Consider the following 19,493-nt stretch of genomic DNA (forward strand, 5'->3'; position numbering starts at 1 on the left):
CACATGTAAGGCGTACTGTGGCGAAATAGGAGAGAGTAATTGCGATTCAAAAATAGTGTCAGAGAAGTGGGAAGTGCCTAGAATCGAGTCGCCAATGTGCCTCAGATTGATCGTATGATTGTAGAGTTTCAAGTCAGGGAGGCCGAATCCTCCTACTGACGTCGGTCTCATCAGTATTTGCAACACCAACCGCGTTTTTTTCCCACGCCATAGAAATTTAGTCACCACTCTCTGGAATTTAGCCAGGGTAGTTTGCGTGAGGAGTGGGAGGATGCTGAGAAAATACAGCCAGTGGGGCAACACAGTCATTTTCAGTAAGTGTATGCGTCCTATAAGTGAGAGAAGGAGGTGCATCCATGCAGATATCGATCTTTCCGTTTTCTGTTGTAACTGTGGCACATTGAAAGCATACAAATCATCCATGCACTTAGGTACCCAGACCCCTAAATATTTAATTCGATCGGATGCCCATTTCAAGTGAAACTCTCCATGCCAGGGAATAGTGTCAGCCCTTCCTATCACCATAGCCTCTGATTTTTCAAGATTTAATTTAAGACCTGCATGTAAGCCATACTCTGAAATTACCTGTAGAGCAGCTGGGAGGGATTGTGTGGGATTTGTCAGGTGCAGTAGAAGGTCATCTGCAAAGGCTGCTGATTTAAACACCACTAGCCCCATTTGGATCCCTGCTACGATCTGGGTTTCCTCCAAAGTTCGTAACAACGAGTCCAAAGAAAGAACAAACAGAGGGGATAAAGGTCACCCATGTCTGGTACCCCTAGCCAAAGTAAAAACTTGTGAGAGTTCCCTATTCACCCAGATATTAGCCTGTGAATTGGTGTAAATTGTCTTAAGAAATGAAAGAAAAGGGCCTTGAAAGCCGTAGTGATTCAGAGTTTCAAAAAGAAATATCCAATTTACCCGATCAAAGGCCTTTTTGGCATCAAAACTTACAAGGAGTGAGTCCAATTTCATTGTTTGTGAAAAGGCTATGGAGGCCAGAACTCTGCGGACATTGGTTACGGCTTGCCTGCCCCTGACAAATCCCACCTGGGAGGGAGAGATTAGTTTAGCAATAAAAGCTGCCAGCCGATCAGCCATGACCTTGGCCATCAATTTTAGGTCACAGTTAATAAGTGCGATGGGCCTGTAGGAGCCCGGCAGCTCAGGATTTCGGCCTGGTTTTGGGAGAACCACAATGGTGGCTCTGTTTGCTGACCAGCCCGGACAATCTTCCGAAGATAGTGAGTCGTAGATCCTTTGGATAGGGGGGCTTATTAAATCAGATAGCACTTTGTACATCTCATTCGTGATGCCATCAGGTCCCGGGGATTTGCCTAGGCTAGAACATTTAATTGCCAATTCCAGTTCTATTTTTCCCATGGGAGCATTTAGGCAAGCTAAATCCTCTGCCGATATTTGGGGTAATTTTAGTTTAGCTAGATAGGTTTTCAGTTCTGGGCCATTGCTAGGATCTGCTGAATAAAGCTGTTGATAACAGTCCGTAAAAATCTACCCAATATCCTTTGTGTCAATTTTGAGTTGACCCTTAAGATCCCTTAGCCCTTTAACGTAGGATCTACCTTCCCAAGATTTAACTAGACCCACTAGCAACTTCCCCGCTTTGTTACCAAAGTGAAAAAGCCTGTGTTTTCTGTTGAATATAATCATGTAATGTGCTTTGGAGGGCGAAGAATTTTGTGTGATTCTCCGTAGTAGGATTGGAATTCAAATGTGCCTTGGCCTTTTGTAATTGCTTTTCTAATCTGATTATATTAGCTGATAATTCTTTATTTTTCTTGGCCATATAGGCTATAACTTCGCCCCTAAGAACCGCTTTAGCAGTATCCCAATAAAGAATGGGATTCCCCTGGTGTTGTTGATTAAAGTGAGCATATTCCTTCTATTTATCCCTTATGAAAGATTTAAACCCTTCATCATAATAGAGCTTAGCCGGGAATCTCCAACGCTTTTGCCCTCTCATGCTATGCAAGCCCTTAAAGTCCGCCCAAACAGGCGCATGATCTGATATTGCCAGAGGACCTATTTCCGAGCCCATAACCTTAGAGAAAGATAAAGACCTGGCCAGAAGGTAGTCAATACGAGATTGAGTCCCATGGGCACGGAAAATGTGAGTGAAATTATGTTTTGTTGGATGGAGTAGCCTCCAGACATCCGTAAGGTCTAAATGTTTACACAAAAAGGGGAGGCCTCTTACGGAGTACGGTTGAGGGGCCTGTCTCAATGGCTGCCTGTCCATGGTGGAGTCTATGACCGCATTAAAATCTCCCCCAATTATAAGTGGGAGATGGGAATACTCCTGCAGAATGTGGATTACTTTGTCATAAAAGACTTGGGAATATGTGTTGGGGGAATAGATATTACCCAGGAGCATGCGTGTCCCATATATCTCTATTTCCAAGAACAGATATCTCCCCTCCGGATCTGTCACGGAACGATGCAATTGAAAAGGAAGTGTTTTATGGAGAAGTATAGCCACGCCTGCCTTGCGGGAATTGGCAGATGCGTAAAAGGATTTCCCCACCCATTGTTTAGACAGCTTCTCATGTTATGAGTCAGTAAGTCTAGTCTCCTGCAGCATGGCTATGTTCACCTTGTATCTCCGTAAAGCTTGAAATATCTTATAGTGCTTTGTCACAGAGCCTATACCACAGACATTCCAAGTACAGTATCTTATATTATTTATCCTTTCACAAAATATGGACTTTCATCATCCCCTAATCTGATATACAAACTGAGATGGGTGACGGTCCCCCAGCATAGACCGCCACCCATAAAGGTGCTCTTCATGGTAACAAGAAACATGACATTAACTGTGAAAACATCAATATGAGAAAACAACATCGTATAGTTCTCTGTCCCCTTCGGTGCAAATTCCTCTGTATATCCCCCCTGAAGGTGTAGGAAGTCACAATAGATGAGCCAAAGGCAGACTCCCGTAACCCCCATCACACCTAATAGTTCAGGATCACTTGAACTGTGAGGACCCCCCTCACAAACAAGAAAGAACAACCAAAAAGTATCACCCAACTGTGATCCACGCTAGGAGCATTAATGGGAAATCAATGTGGAATCTCTGCCCCAAGGATAAATCCAGGCATCCAGTGTGATTTCAGTGTGAAACAGTCCCATCAGTCCTTTGGGCCTGAGGGTAAACCCTGAATAAAGGCATTTGTCGCCGACGCCTCCGTGAAGATATGCGTCTGCCCATAGTATGTGAGATGAAGTTTGGCTGGGAAGAGCAGAGTGGCATGTATTTTTAAGTTTGCCAGTTGGGAACATGCTAGTGCAAAAGCCTTCCTGAGTGCTGCCACTGAAGCCGAGTAATCCTGGAACAGCAGCACTTTGGCCCCATCAAAGGTTAGGTCAGGCGTTTGGCGATAGGCCCACAAGATTTGCACTTTGTGAGCAAAATTAAGTACTTTGAAAATGACCACTCTGGGTCTGTGATTCAGGAACCTCCCTGTCGGTGGAGGTCCCAGCCTGTGAGCCCGCTCTATGTATAAGGCACCATGCTGGTTCCCCAATTTAAGTGCCTGGTTTAGCCAAGACTCCAGCCGGGTGCCGAGCTCAGCGTCCGGTAGACTTTCAGGGATCCCTATCAGCCGTAAATAGTTGCGACGCGACCTGTTTTCTAGGTCCTCCAGCTTACTTTGAATTACCCTCGTGCGCTTTATTAAGGTCCTGCAAATCCCAGTCCTGCGCTTCCATTTTGTCTTCTGCTGCTGATATTCTCTGTTACGCAGCTTGTATCTGAGTGTGTATGTCGGAGAGTTGTGAGCTGATCCCGGTGATTTGAGAGGAGAGCGTGAAAATCGCCCCTCCAAAGCAGGTATGACTGTGGCTGCTAAGTCGGCGCCGGCTGAATCTGGAGGTTCCGGTGCTTGGTGCATCTCCACCGCGTCGGCCATCTTGGTGTCGGGGCCTTTCAGTTTTTCTTTTTCTTTTTGCTTGTTTTCACCGCCATCTCACTGAAGACGCCGATCTCTGTTAGCCCAAGTGATGCCTGGAATCTTGAACCAATTGGTGCGAGCAAAGTAGGGGCGATCAGAAGCGTTAGAACGTGTTTTCGTCGGGATAAATTGGAGGGGGGTCCCTGGAGAGATCAGGCACACGTCCGATCACTCACGCGGCATCACGTGATCCCTCTAAAATGACTTTGTTTTAAAAACCATGGTGTTTCTTTCATCTCTTAACCTGGACACTGCCAGCATTGTCCCAGTTTTTAATATATAAATAATGCTAAAGTCTATTGAACGTATAAGATCATATCTACTCCTCCTGACAGCATCTCAAGCCTCAATGTCGTCAATTATCCATTGTGTAATATGAACATGAGTTTTCTTTCAGGTCCTCATATGGTTCTACTTCACATCATGCATATATTTAGGCAATGCCAACTTCCTTCCAGTTTCCTCTCATTTGGAAAGACGCTGAGACCATTTGGGTCCAACTTTATGGTACTCGTTTGTTGGGCTGTGCAGATAAGTATTGAAAATTTCTAAAAAAATTTTATTATTCAAATGGTGACACTGAACATTGATATTTTTCTGGGTTAAACCATTTACTGATGTGACCCCTGTTTTGCGATGTGGACCCTTGGGCCAAGGTGGGATTGATGCTACCTACAGGGGGCAGAGCCCGCTGTAGGTCCCCACTGTTGGCAGGCGGCCCGAGATGATGTGGAGACCCTACCGGATCTTCACCACTACCAGCCCTCATTCTCCATGGATTGAGTTCTTGAGTGCCAGGGCCGGCTGGACTTAGGCACTGGTCTCTGTGCGAAGGTTCCAGGCGAATGTTAGGCAAATGCAGAGTCGGACGGGCCAGAGTCAGGGCAGGCAGCGAGCAGAGGAATCCAGGAGATTAGCCAAGGTTGGAGCTGGCAGCAAGCAGGGAATCCAGGAGACAAAGCCGAAGTCAAGTCAGAGGAGCAGTCCGATGAGCAGAAGGGGAGCTGGAGCAGGAGTTGGATCAAGAACTGAAGCGGGAGCTGGATCAGTAACTGAAGCAGACCTAGCTTAGGAACTGAAGCAGGAGCAACACACTATCCACGTGGAGCTGAGCCATTGCTGAGGCGATTCTGGGAGGGCTGAGCTGCTCTTATATAGGGCCTTCTGCTGATGTCATCAGATGGGGCCGCGGGTGAGTTTCCGGCCATGGCCCCTTTAAAGGTAGGAGCGAGCCATGCATGCGTGCCTAAGGGATCACATGGGAGAAGGCGCACTGGCGTCGGATTTCTGCAAAGGAGGGTGGCGGCCTCCTTGGGTCGCGTCTGTGGGGCGAGGGGTGAGTAGGGCTGGCTGCGGAGTGTGGCGGCCAGCCGGCGCAACACCTGATGAAGCTTTTTCAAGCGAAACATCGGCCATGTCGGGTTTCCTTTGAAATTTCATCATCAGGATTTCAACAATTAATTAATCGAATGTTTCGTTTGTGAAGATAATTTTGACTTTGTTCACAACACTTTATTCACTCAAACACAAGGTGGATGATAAAAAAGATTGGACAGTTCAAACTCTGTTGAACACGCCATCTGGCGTGCTGACACCTTCATAGTAAAGCCCTTGTTTTGTGATTTATGTATTTGGTTTCCCTTTATTTTTGATGGATCAATATAAGGAGATCCACAAACAAGCCAGGTTTTCAGGATATCCATAATGAATATGCACGAGATATATGTGCATGCTCTGCCTTCATTGTATGAAAATCTACCTCATCCATATTCATGGTGGATATCTTGAAAACCTGACCTGTTTGTGGCTTTCGAGGACCGGAGCTGGCCACCCCTGATATAGAAGCAATATGATATTTTCAGTTTACTTCTCCATTCCTTTTCAGTTCATTCCTAGTAACTATTTGCTTTTTTGACTGTAGTCGCACACAGAGCAGAGGATTTCAAAGTTTTGTCCATAAGACTCTAATGTCCTTTTCCTGGCTGATGCCTCCCATTTCAGACCCCCAACATTGCATAATTGTAGTTGGTGTTATTTTTCCCAGTGTACATCACTTTGAACTTTTCCACATTAAATTTCATCTGCCATTGAGTTGCGCAGTCTTCTACTCTCACGAGATCCTTCTGCAGTCCCTCGCATTCTGCTGTGGTTTTAATAATTTGAATAATTTTGTGTCATCTGCAAATGTGATCAGCTTACTCTCGTTCCCTTTTCCAGATCATTTATGAATATGCTAAACAGCTCCGGTCCCAGTACCGATCCCTATGGTACTCCACTAACAACCTTTTTCTATTTCAAAAACTTACCATTGAGTCCAGGACTTCCCAAACGTTTAGCCAATGTAACTCAATTTTAAAACTTGAAAATTCACATGAGCCAGAGGTCAACCAAAACAAACTGGCAGGGTTGTGGTCCTCTCCAAAAATCTGTCCACTCTCACCTTCCCCATACTCCAACTGATCCCCTCTTGCAACCTCCACCCCTCCAGAAGACCTCTGCTCTTAATCTCCTCTCCTCTAAAGGACCCCCTCTTACATCCCACAGCTACTATTATCTCTCAACCCTATCTCCTCTCTTTCACCCCATCCAGCCTTTTTCGTATCCCCACAATTCATTCTCTCACCCCAAGCCCTTCTAATACCCAATTGATCTCTTTCATTTTTTCCCTCTCACCCTATTCATCATTCCCTCCTCTCTCTTATCTTCCATTTCTTCTCACTCCAGCTTTGTGGTCAGGCTTACATCTTCCAGTCAGTCTTCTGTTATTCCCCATCTATCCTGATCCAATCTTCAAACCCCTCCTGTATCTGATCCCTCCCTTCAAATAGCCCCTTTTCCAAAAAATCCCTTGGCCAGGGTCAACGGCAACATTCTGCTTTGGAAAGTAGCTGATGACTGGAAATAAGATAAGGCAGGCTGATGACAGGGGCAATGTTTTTCTCTTGGTTAGGTTCAGTGGTGGGAGCGGTGGTAATCTCCACTGGCTCATGCACTGAACCGTTTACTCCCCTCATACCTGGTCCCATCTGTGATCTGCAGTGTTAGTAGTGAGAGTCAGCACGGTGTCTCCGAGCCACTGCAGGCTCTCAAGCCTTTGCAACAGCCCCGACCCCTCCTCATGCTTGGCTTCCTGTTATCATAGAAACTCATGTGAGTGTGTGCTGGCTCACAGGCCCTGCACTGACTTCCACATTTGAAGAGCGCTGTCATTGAGGCAATTGTGACCTCAGTTAAGGGTCTGTGAATCCCACGTGAGGTCCTGACCCACAGTTTGGGAAGCCCTGATTTGCCTTACCCTCCACTTCCTGTCTTTTAATCAGTTACCAATCCACAATATGATGCTTCCTCTTATGCCATGTCTTTGTAATTTCCTGAGCAGTTTCTCATGGAAACTGTAAATGCCTTCTGAAAATCCAAGTACAGTACATCAACCAGTTCACCATTATCCACGTTTTACTCCTTCAAAAAATGTAAAAGATTGGCAAACAAGACTTCCCCATGCTAAAACCATGTTGATTCTTCCCCATTAAGCCATGCCTTTCTGTATGACCAGTGGGGGAAAGAGGATTTGTCATTATTGCATCTAAATAGTTAGCTAGCCTTAATAATATGGTTTCCATTAACTGATTCTGAGAAAAAAATACTTTCCTTTCATAGGTGAGTGTTCCACTGTTTAGATCAGGGGTCGGGAACCCATGGCTCACGAGCCAGATATGGCTCTTTTGAGGGCTGCATCTGGCTCGCAGACAAGTGTCCCCACACTTTCCCGCTGACCCAGCTGCTCCCCGGTCCTCCTCCGCCCGGGCTTAAAATGCTGTCAGCCCGGGCGGAACGCAGCAGGACAGCTGGAGTTAGCGGCACCTGCGTGCTCTCTTCTTCCTGCCCCCCCCCCCCCCCCCGCGGCCCGGAAGAGGAAGTGGAGAGTATCGGGTGCCTGCGCGGCAAGAAGAGGCCACGCTAGTGCGCTCGGCATCGGCCCGAAGAAAAGAAGACTGCAGCGCGGCTCGGAGGAAAATGAAGAGCTTCAACCGCGGCCGATGGGACTCTGCCTCCGCGAGGGCTGAAAATGAAGAGGTTAGCGTTGGGAGGAGGCTGCTGCTGCCGCGAGTTCCCGGGGTGGGGGTGGGGGAGAGAGAGTGAATGAGCGAGCAAACACAGCTTGCTCGCGGCAGCAGCAGCAGCCTCCTCCCAACGCTAACCTCTTCATTTTCAGCCCTCGCGGAGGCGGAGTCCCATCGGCCGCGGTTGAAGCTCTTCATTTTCCTCCGAGCCGCGCTGCAGTCTTCTTTTCTTCGGGCCGATGCCGAGCGCACTAGCGTGGCCTCTTCTTGCTGCGCAGGCACCCGATACTCTCCACTTCCTCTTTCGGGCCGCGGGGGGGGGCTATGCGCGCGTGTGTGTGTGAGAGATTGCATGTATGTGAATGATTGAGAGCCTGTACATGTGAAAGAGAGTATGTCTGTGATTGAGAGCCTGCCTGTGAGAGAGAGAGAGCATGAATGTAAGTTTACCATTGGGAACCTGTATGTGTAAGTTTGTGATTGAAAACCTGTTTGTGTGAAAGAGTATGTGTGTGTGATTGACATCCTTTGTGTGTGAGAGAAATCATGTGTATGTATGATTAAGAGCCTGTGTGTATAAGTAAGAGAGATCATGTGTGTCTGTGTGTGATTGAGAGCTGGTTTAGGTGATGGAGCATGTGAGTATGTGATTGAGAGCCTGTGTTTAAATTAGAGAGAAATCATGTGTGTCTGTGTGCGATTGAGAGCTGATTTAGGTGAGGGAGCATGTGAGTATGTGATTGAGAGCTGTGTGTAAATGAGAGAAAGAGAGGACATGTTTGTAAGTATGTGAATGAGAGTCTGGGTGTGAGAGAAAAAGACAGCATGTATTTATGTGATTGAAAGCCTGTGTGTGTGTGTGTAAGCGTGAAAAGATAGACAGCATGTGTGTAAATGTGTAATTAAGAGCCTATATAAGTGAGAGAGAAAAAGCATGTGTATATGTGAGTACTGAGAGCATGTGTGTATAGGTGTGTCATTGAGAGCCAATGTGAGAGAGAGCGCTGGTATGTGACTGAGAGAGAGGAGAAAGTTCCAAGCAAACCACCCCACCTCCTGCTAATTCAGAACAATCTCAGGACACCTGGATATCAAACGTTCCCAGGTATGCAGAGCAAAAAAATGTTTGTATCCTTATTATTTTTCATTACTGGGACTTTGTGTCTGCTATTTTGAAATATTTTGTTGGTATTTGGAAATGTTTTATATGAGTTGTTAATTATTGGATATTCCACTCATCAGCTGTTTCGAAATATGTTCTTTTTGTTAGTACAGTTTTACTGCTGATGATTTTATATTTCTTGATTTGTTTTATAAGGATGGGTGATGTTTCTTTTTTCCTTTGTTACACTGCATACAGAGACTCTGGCTTGTTGCAGTTTCTAATTCAGTTTTTTCTGCATGCTTCTTGTTATGCGTTTTGGTCTCTTTATTCTATGTTAGGTGAGGGACAGCACGTGATTCAGGTGAGGTTTTCTGCTGGCGTGTAGTTTCTGTGTAGGACTCTATAGCAGCCTGACTTGGTCCGTTTTCCTAATAGGAGATGTATTGGTGTCTTAAGGCCTGGTGTAATATTTTCAGAGACTTATTGTACTTTAAAAGTGTGATCTTACATAAAATGCACACATTTACTTGTATTTAGTTTTAAACATATTGGGGCGGATTTTCAGAGCCCTGCTCGCCGGTGGGCCTATTTTACATAGGCCTCCCGGCGCGCGCAGAGCCCCGGGACTCGCGTAAGTCCCGGGGTTCTCCGAGGGGGGCGTGTCGGGGGCGTGTCAGGGGGCGGGCCCGGTCGTCGCGGTGTTTCGGGGGCATGTCGGCACGTTTTGGGGGCGGGTACGGGGGCGTGGCCGCGCCCTCCGTACCCGCCCCCAGGTCGCGGCCCGGCGCGCAGGAGGCCCGCTCGCGCGCGGGGATTTACTTCTCCCTCCGGGAGGCGTAAATCCCCGGAGAAAGGTAAGGGGGGGGTGTAGACAGGGCCGGGCGGATGGGTTAGGTAGAGGAAGGGAGGGGAAGGTGAGGGGAGGGCGCACGCCGGCTATACAAAATCGATAGCTTTGCGCGCGCTGATCCAGGTTTTTAGCAGATACGCGCGGCTCCGCGCGTATCTGCTAAAATCCAGCGTACTTTTGTTTGCGCCTGGAGCGCAAACAAAAGTAGGCCTATTCGCGGAGTCTGAAAATCCGCCCCATTGTATGGCTCTCATGGAATTACATTTTAAAATATGTGGCGTTTATGGCTCTCTCAGCCAAAAAGGTTCCTGACCCCTGGTTTAGATGGTGATATTCCAACTTATTTTACACTGTAAAACATGCAGAATAATTGTAAAGAATGCCCATGACAGAGTCTGCTACAAAGCTACCACAGGAAATATAATAATGTAACTGGTTATTGAGGGGCATTATCCTGAGCAGTCTTGGGGCTCTTCAACATGTCAGTTGGCGTAGTGGATGGCGGGTGAAGGCACTGATTTGCACTAGTGACTTCAAAAGCTGTGGTTCCAAAACTGGTCTGATATTTGTCCCTCTCTTAGAAGTTACTAACCAATGAATCCTTTCTGTTCAAGAGGGACCATACAATCGGGACTCACCTTATCCTTAAAGTGTGTGTGTTAGGAGGGTCTCCTTTTCCTCACTTTTCCATGTCTTCATTGATGGGAAACTCTCATGGATGTGGGAGCTCAAGGCTTCACATCTCATCTCCAGGTTTGCTTCTTACAGACTTTTCTGTTTGTTTACTTGCAAAATTTATAAACTGCCCAATCAGCAAAAATACCAAAGTGGCTTACACTCATAATATAAAATACAATAAAAATAACACAAACCTAATACCATCATTGCTGCCATCTCCCTACTCACTCCCCCACATAACTAAAATTATTAGAGAGCCTCATAGGCTATTTCACACTAAATATTATACAAACTCAGCCTGCACTACGTCTGGACAGAACAAGAACCCCCACCTTACAATGGACTCGGAAACAAATAGGCCTTGTCCTGTTTCTGGCAATTTTGATTCTTCAGTTTTCCTCTCACTGCCCTGGAAGCCTGTTCCACAGCTGTGGTGCTATACGTAAAAAAAAAGCTCACATGGCATAATGCTGAAATCAAAACTTATGAACTTTAAAAGCTGCCATCTGATGACACTGTGATGACCAAAGGGGCAGCCCAGGCTTATACCAGCCCAGCCTATCAAAAACATAATTTGGGCCATTGCCTCTCATACAACAAATATACCACTTTTAATATTTTAAATTTCATTTTCTCAGCTATTGCTAATCAGTTCATAGAAACTAGCAAAGAGGAGGCCTCCTCATAACTATTTTTCCACACACCAGTCTAGCAGCACTATTTTGGATCACCTGAACTTGCTTAATCATAACTCAGACACAAACAAAGCAATACAATTAGTCCAGGACTCACATGGTCAAAGCAGCCACCACCGTCTTTAATGCTTAGGAGTCCAAAAACGGCCTCAGTTATCTCACTAGCTTCAGTTGTAAATATTAGGGATGTGAATCGTTTTTTGATGATTTAAAATATCGTCCGATATATTTTAAATCATCAAAAATCGTTAGAGGCGTGATACAATAGGAATTCCCCCGATTTATCGTCAAAAATCGTAAATCGGGGGAGGGGGAGGGGAAGGGGGAGGGCGGGAAAACCGGCACACTAAAACAACCCTAAAACCCACCCCGACCCTTTAAAATAAATCCCCCACCCTCCCGAACCCCCCCAAAATGTTTTAAATTACCTGGGGTCCAGTGGGGGAGGGGTCCCGGTGTGATCTTCCACTCTCGGACCACGGCTGCGTTAATAGAAATGGTGCCGGCGCTACCTTTGCCCTGTCATAAGGTAGCGCCGGCGCCATTTCTATTAACGCAGCCGTGGCCCGAGAGTGGAAGATCACACCGGGACCCCTCCCCCACTGGACCCCAGGTAATTTAAAACATTTTGGAGGGGTTCGGGAGGGTGGGGGATTTATTTTAAAGGGTCGGGGTGGGTTTTAGGGTTGTTTTAGTGTGCCGGTTTTCCCGCCCTCCCCCGATTTACGATTTAAACGATTTTTAAAAAAACAAAACCACGACGATCAGATTCCCTCCCCCCCCCAGCCAAAATCGATCGTTAAGACGATCGATCACACGATTCACATCTCTAGTAAATATGCAGGTCGCACATCCTGATCCACAAAGACCTCCATCAAAAAGCCAGAATCTAACAATTTCCAAACTTTTAATCTTGTCAGAGATGGTAATAACAAAACCATCTAATACAGGTTGCACAGATGGACACTTTACTCTTTCAAAAGCCCTGCCTACTCCAAGGATTTCCGTTTTGGTATTATTCAACACTAATTTATTGGTACCCATCCAATCTGAAATTCTGGTCAAGCAATGGTTAATAAACCTAACAATATCATCTATAGTTGTCTCTATAGGAGCCAGGAACTGGTTGTCATCAGTAAAAATATAAGCGATGACACCCAGCTCCTGGAAATGGTCTCATAAAAAAATATTGAACAATAGTCGTGAGAGACTCGAATCATATGGGACTTCTGTCCTCATCACCATTACCTGCAAGTAACATCCTGTCACTTGTAGTAATAAGATCCTAAATGCCCAGAAGGAACCAATCCAATCCAAAACTTTACCCCTCTCACCCCCTTGCTGAAATCTATCAAAAAGATGAAGATGCTCCACCAAGTCAAACGCACTAGAAAGATCCAGTAGAATCAGAAAATTGCCTGTTCTGCATAATAACGACATAAAACATCATCAGGCAAATAAAAAAGAACTGATTCTATGTTGTACCCATGCTTAAAACCTGGTTGCATATCAGAGAAACCACCTGTACATTCCACATGACCGGATAATTGAGTCAATACTACTTTTTCAATGATCTTGGTAAGAAAGGGCAAATTAGAAATAGGTCTATAGCTTTCACATTTAGTTGGATCTAGCTGGGGTTTCTTCAATATCGGTCTAACCACAGATCTCTTTAAACACTCTAAAAACTGACCCTCCTCCAATGAGGCATTTACAGTCCTGGATAGCCCCTCCAAGCCACCTTCTTTCAGAGTCTTCAGTGCAGATGCACACACATATTGTGTCACACACCAAAATCCAGTCTGACACATTTTTTCTGGAACTTGCTTGCAACATTCTTTGTGGGACACTATCATTAAAGCTCAAAATACATGGTTTCACAGTTCTCTGGGTCATACCGTGTGGCACAGTTACTACAGTAATGCAGTAAATGATGACAGCTTACTCAGGTATTCCCGTCTATACTGCTCTAGCTATTTCCCAGCTGTTAACTGTACAAGCTTGACCATGTGCAGAATATCACTCCTTATCCAATTCAATTTTATTTCCTTCTCTTATTGGTCCTCTGCTATTCCATATAGATTAGTCTACAAGTTTTTGTACTTAAGTCCTTGATATAAACTGTGAAGTGGTCACGGGGATCATGGTGGACAGTGCCAGGGGCCCTTGAAGAGAAATCTTCCTCCCCGTCTGGACTTGAACCCAGACCACAGCACCCCTGATAGAAGATAAAGCATCGATACAGGAAACCAGCTCCATTAAAATAGGAGATGTTTATTTCCTATGATCCAGATCAACTTGAAAGATTTCTCCAGAATAGAACAGTCATTCCATGATATTAGATGCCATTATGGTTAATTTGGAAGGTGTTTCTTATATTATTTTCTAGAATACTCCCCCATTTGAGGTCTATATATGTATGTGGTACCGAGCAGTGATCCCTCATGCTTGGAGGTACAAACATATTCTGACTCCAACCTATTAAAAGCACTTCTATCTTTATTTGGGTAATTTCAGCAAACAAACATTAGTATCTTCAGAACAGTGCATTTTCATTACTCACAGTTTAGTAATGCTTCCCTCAGTACTCACACCTTCCTTAAGCTCAGTGGTGGACAGCTTTATTCTGCAGGAGCTGCCTTCCTCCTTGATACCCAGGCCTGGTCTGACTCTCCAACCTGGGTCCCAACTCTTATTCCTCCCTTGCTGGGCCCCGCCCACAGAGTGCTCTCTCTTTCAAGGGGAATTAAGGTGGACCAGGCATCTAACTGTTGCGCGTCCTGTCCGTGCTAGGCTCGTGCCCAGGCCTGCTCACCTCGCTCTCGCTCCTGCGTCCTGAGTCCATTCTTGTTCCTAGTCTCCTGCTAGCTTGACTACCCAGATCTCTGACCTTTGGCTTCATCTGGACTATTCTTGGCTTGACTTCCTGGAACTGTGACCTTTGGCTTTGACTCGACTACGCTTGGCTTGACTCCCTGGAACTTGCTCTCGCTCTCGCTACTGCGTCTTAGTCCTGTTCCTAGTCTCCTGCTTTCTTGACTACCTGGATCTCTAACCTTTGGCTTTGACTCGACAACGCTTGGCTTGACCTCATGGAACTTGACCTTTGCCTGGCTGAACACTTCTTGGACTGATACCCTGGCTTTGACCCTTGCGCCCCACTCGGACACTCTCTTTGCCTCACGTACCGTCAGCTCGGCCCATCTTGGTGCTGCTTGTGGCCTGTCGGGGCCTAGACCCTTAGGCTTCGCCTATCCTGACCGGGAAGCCTCCCGCTTCTTCCATGCTCCCAAGGCTTCCGGTGTCCCGAGTTCCTGTCTAGTTCGCCTGCTCACCATATACCAGGCCCCACCATGGATCCTGGGCACACCGCTACCTCATCTCTCCCGGAGACCCCCAGAGACCCATCTAAGACCAGCCGGCCCTGGCACCCAAGGGCTCAACCTGCAGGGAATGTGGGCTGGTACTGGAGAAGCTCCAGCTAGCCTCTGTCTCCTAGTGTGCTCTGTCTCCTGGCCCACTTCGTACCTCTGCCTAGCCTACCCTTGGCTCCCAAACTTGCCCGACTGTTCCTGACCCAGTCTTCCATCTCCAAGGGCTCCCTCAGGAGATAGTCTCTGACCATGGTCCGCAGTTCGCCGCAAAATACTGGAGATCCCTCTGCAAGAAGTTCAACATCACCTTGAACCTAACGTCCGCCTTCCACCTTCAAGCTAACGGTCAGTCAGAGCGGACGAACTGCTCCCTGAAGACCTTCCTTCGGGCGTATGTAAATGACCAGCAGGGTAACTGGGCTAACCTCCTCCCGTGGGCAGAATTTTCCCACAATACCCTCGTGGCCACGGCCACTGGCACCTCTCCGTTTGCCGTGGTCTTCGGGCAGCAGGCCCATATGCCTATTCCAGTTCCACTACAGGTTCCATCTCCTGCTGCACAAGCCATGGCCCAGATCATTCATAGTCTCTGGGACCAGGTTAGACGATGGCTCTGTCAAGTGGCTGACCAAGCCAAGAAGGTTACAGACGCCCACCGTCGTGCTGCTCCAGTGTTCCTCTCGGGACAAAAAGTCTGGTTGAGCACAAAGCACATTTATTTTACTTTACTTTACTTTTAATTTTTATATACCGATGTTCCTTTAAAGAATACATATCGCACCGGTTTACAAGGAACTGAACAGTCGCCTCCAGGGCGGAAATACATTAAAACAGTCACCTCAAGGCAGAATACATTAACACAAGTATACAGGAAAACTATTAAAGAGAACTTTCATAAACTCAATTACATGTAACTGGGAACCATAAATCAGGAACATATGTACAGAGGTAGGTATATCGTCTGTCGCTTCACCAGATTTTAGCTCTCAGGGAAAGCTTGAGTGAATAGCCAAGTCTTTAGCTTCTTTTTGAATGTCAGAAGGCACGGTTCTTGGCGGAGGTCCGGTGGGAGCAGGTTCCAAAGATGGGGACCTGCAGTGGACAGAGCTCGTTTCCTCAATGAGGTTTTTGTTGGCTGGGTGTGAAGCATGTTCTGGTATGCACTTCTGATTGGTCTATTGGAGATGTGTTGCTGTAGTTGGAAGGATAGGTTGAGGGGGGAGATGTTGTGAAGAGCCTTGTGAATCATCATGAGGGATTTAAATTGTATCCTAAATTTTATGGGCAGCCAGTGAAGATTTTGGAGGATAGGGGTGATGTGATCCCATTTTTTGGTGTTAGTGAGAATTCTGGCCGTCGCGTTCTGGACCATCTGAAGTGGCTTGATGGTGTTGGCTGGCAGGACCAGGAGGAGTGAGTTGCAATAGTCCAGTTTAGGGAGGATGATAGATTGTAGTACCAAGCGGAAGTCTCGGAAGTGTAGAAGAGGTTTTAATTTTTTTAAGACTTGCAATTTGAAGAAGCAGTCTTTGGTAGTATTGTTTATGAACTTGGTGAAGTTGAGTTGGTTGTCCAGCAGTACACCAAGATCCCTTACTTGTGGCGTGTGGTCGATTGATGTGAAGGAGAGTTGGGTGGAACTAGTTGGGTTGAATAGAGAGCACTTGTCTGGAGCTATTATGAGGATTTCAGTTTTGCTAGTATTTAGCACGAGGTTGAGGCTTGTTAGCATGTTTTTGATTGCCGAAAGGCAGCTGTTCCAGTAAGACCACATTTTGTGGAGGGATTCCATTATCGGGATGAGGATCTGAATGTCATCCGCGTATAGGAAGTGTGTTAGCTTGAGGTTAGATAGTAGATGGCAGAGTGGAAGGAGATAAATATTGAATAGTGTAGGTGAAAGGGATGATCCTTGAGGTACCCCCAGCTTTGATCTGATAGGGAGTGATTCTTTGTTGTTAATCCTAACCTTGTATTGCCTGTTTTCAAGGAAAGATTTGAACCAGTTGAGCGCTGAACCTGTTATACCAATATCTGCTAGACGCTGAATCAGGCAGGTATGGTTCACAGTGTCGAACGCTGAGGAGAGGTCCAGTAAGACGAGAAGGAAAGGTTGACCATTTTCCAGGTTGATGAGGATGTTATCAGAAAGCGAGGCTAGTAGAGATTCAGTGTTCAGTGACTTTCGAAATCCGAATTGATTGGAGGTTAGAATGTCATTCTCTTCTAGGAATTTGGATAGTTGTCTGTTTACTACCTTCTCCATGATTTTTGCAATCATTGGGAGGTTGGCAACTGGTCTGAAGTTAGCTGGGTCAGTGGGTGAAAGGTTAGGTTTTTTAAGGAGAGGCTTGAGAATAGCAAGCTTGAGTTGGTCAGGGTCTTGACCTTGGGAGAGTGAGCAGTTTATGATGTCTGCTATCGGTTTAGCGATGATGTTAGGAATGGAGAACAGTAGATTGGATGGGATGTGGTCAAGTGGGTAAGACGAGGGCTTCATCTTCCTAAGGATGTTTTCAATTTCTAAGGCGGACGTCTGCTCAAGGGAAGCCATCGAAGCTGTAGTTGCTTTGTATTGCATGTGGGTTGGGTGAGAGTGTTGTGTGCTGGTGGTGGGAGGGTAGTTCGGTTGAGGAGAGGGCCCCTTGAGAGGAGCGAGGAGGGTGTCTATTTTTTTCTCAAAGTAGACCGCCAGTTCGTTGGCTTTTTTGGATGCTTGTGCATCTGGTATAAAAGGGGTAGTTGCCTTCATTTGCCTTCACCTTCCTTCGCAGTGGTTTGCTCCCAGGTATGTGGGTCCCTTTCCGGTCCTGCGTTGAGTGGGGTCGGCCACCTACCAGCCAGTATGGTATCCACAATACGTTCCATGTTTCCCTGTTGAAGCCACTTATACTGTTGTGGCCATCCAACCGGCATGCCCGGATGATGTCACATAGACTCGGTATATAAGCGAGGGCCTTTACCCCAGACCCTCGTCTTGGCAACAGGGCGGCATGTTTGTGTGTGAGTTGGCCGCGCGTTCCTGAGTCTGTTCCTGTTCCTGCGTTCCTGAGACTGGTCTTGTTCCTAAGTTCCCGAGTCTACTCCTGGTCCCGCGTTCCTGAGTCTATTCCTGTTCCCGTGTTCCTGAGTCTGTTCCTGTTCCTAGTCTCTTGCTGGCTTGACTTCCCGGATCTTTGACCTTTGGCTTCGTCTGGACTACACTTGTCTTGACTCCCTGGACTTCTGACCTTTAGCTTTGACTCGACTATGCTTGGCTTGACACCCTGGAACTCTGACCTTTGGCTTTGATTCGACTACGCTTGGCTTGACTCCCTGGAACTCTGACCTATGGCTTTGATTCGACTACGCTTGGCTTGACTCCCTGGAACTCTGACCTATGGCTTTGATTCGACTACGCTTGGCTTGACTCCCTGGAACTCTGACCTATGGCTTTGATTCGACTACGCTTGGCTTGACTCCCTGGAACTCTGACCTATGGCTTTGATTCGACTACGCTTGGCTTGACTCCCTGGAACTCTGAGCTTTGGCTTTGACTCAATGATGCTTGGCTTGACCTCATGGAACTTGACCTTTGATTGGCTGACCACTTCTTGGACTGATACCCTGGCTTTGACCCTTGCGCCCCACTCGGACACTCTTTGCCTCACATACCAACGTCAGCTCGGCCTGCCTCAGCGCTGCCTGTGGCCCGTCGGGGACTAGACCCGCTGGGGTAGATTTTAGAATTTTGTGCGAGCGCGTACTTTTGTTCGCACACCAGGTGTGAACAAGAGTACGCGGGATTTCAATAGATACGCGGATAGCCGCGCATATCCATTAAAATCCGGGATCGGCACGCGCAAGGCTGCCGAGTTTGGGCAGCCTGCGTGCGCCAAGCCGCACAGCCTGCCTCCGTTCCCTCCGAGGCCGCTCCAAAATCGGAGCAGCCTCGGAGGGAACTTTCTTTCACCCTCCCCTCACCTTCCCCTCCCTTCCCCTACCTAACCCACCCCCCCCCCCCGGCCCTATCTAAACCCCCCCTACCTTTATCCATGGATTTACGCCTGCCGGAGGCGCGCCAAGACCCAACCCGGGGGCTGTTCCGGAGGGTGCAGCCACGCCCCTGGAACGCCCCCGGGCCGAAACCACGCCCGAGGCACCGCCCCTGAAACGTCGTGTCACACGCGACACGCCCCCAAAATGCCACGTCACTCCAGGCACCCCGATAGGCCCCTTCATGCAAGCCCTGGGACTTACACGCGTCCCGGGGCTTGCGCGCGCCGCCGAGCCTATGCAAAATAGGCTCGGCGCGCGCAGGGGGGGTTTGGGGTAGGTTTTCGGGGGGTACGCGCGTATCCTACATGCGTACCCCTTTGAAAATCTACCCCTTAGGCTTCACCTATCCTGTCCGGGAAGCCTCCCGCTTCTTCAATGCTCCCAAGGCTTCTGGTTTCCCGAGTTCCGTTCTAGTTCACCTGATCACCGTCTACCTGGCCCCGCTGCGGATCCTGGGCACACTGCTACCTCATCTCTCCCGGAGATCCCCAGAGGCTCACCTAAGACCAGCCGGCCCCGGCACCCAAGGGCTCAATCTGCAGGGAACATGGGCTGGTATTGGAGAAGCTCCAGCTAGCCTCTGTCTACTAGTATGGTCCGCCTCCTGGCAGCAGGAACTCTCTGGGTTCGCCCAGAGGGTAGTGCCAATCCTGCTCCAGTACAAGGGTCCATCTCCAGCCCAACACTAACCTGGTCCTGCACAGATTTAAGGGGGAAA

At 47.5% G+C, this 19,493-nt stretch overlaps 1 protein-coding gene across 1 annotated transcript in view; it reads right to left on the reverse strand.

Annotated features, from left to right (window-relative positions):
• Positions 1 to 19,493, reverse strand: part of LOC115081289 (B-cell differentiation antigen CD72-like) — a 122,363-nt gene that overhangs the window by 65,009 nt on the left and 37,861 nt on the right. The window lies entirely within an intron of this gene.

Source organism: Rhinatrema bivittatum, unplaced genomic scaffold (assembly GCF_901001135.1).
Source record: "Rhinatrema bivittatum unplaced genomic scaffold, aRhiBiv1.1, whole genome shotgun sequence".
In the NCBI taxonomy this organism is placed as follows: domain Eukaryota; kingdom Metazoa; phylum Chordata; class Amphibia; order Gymnophiona; family Rhinatrematidae; genus Rhinatrema; species Rhinatrema bivittatum.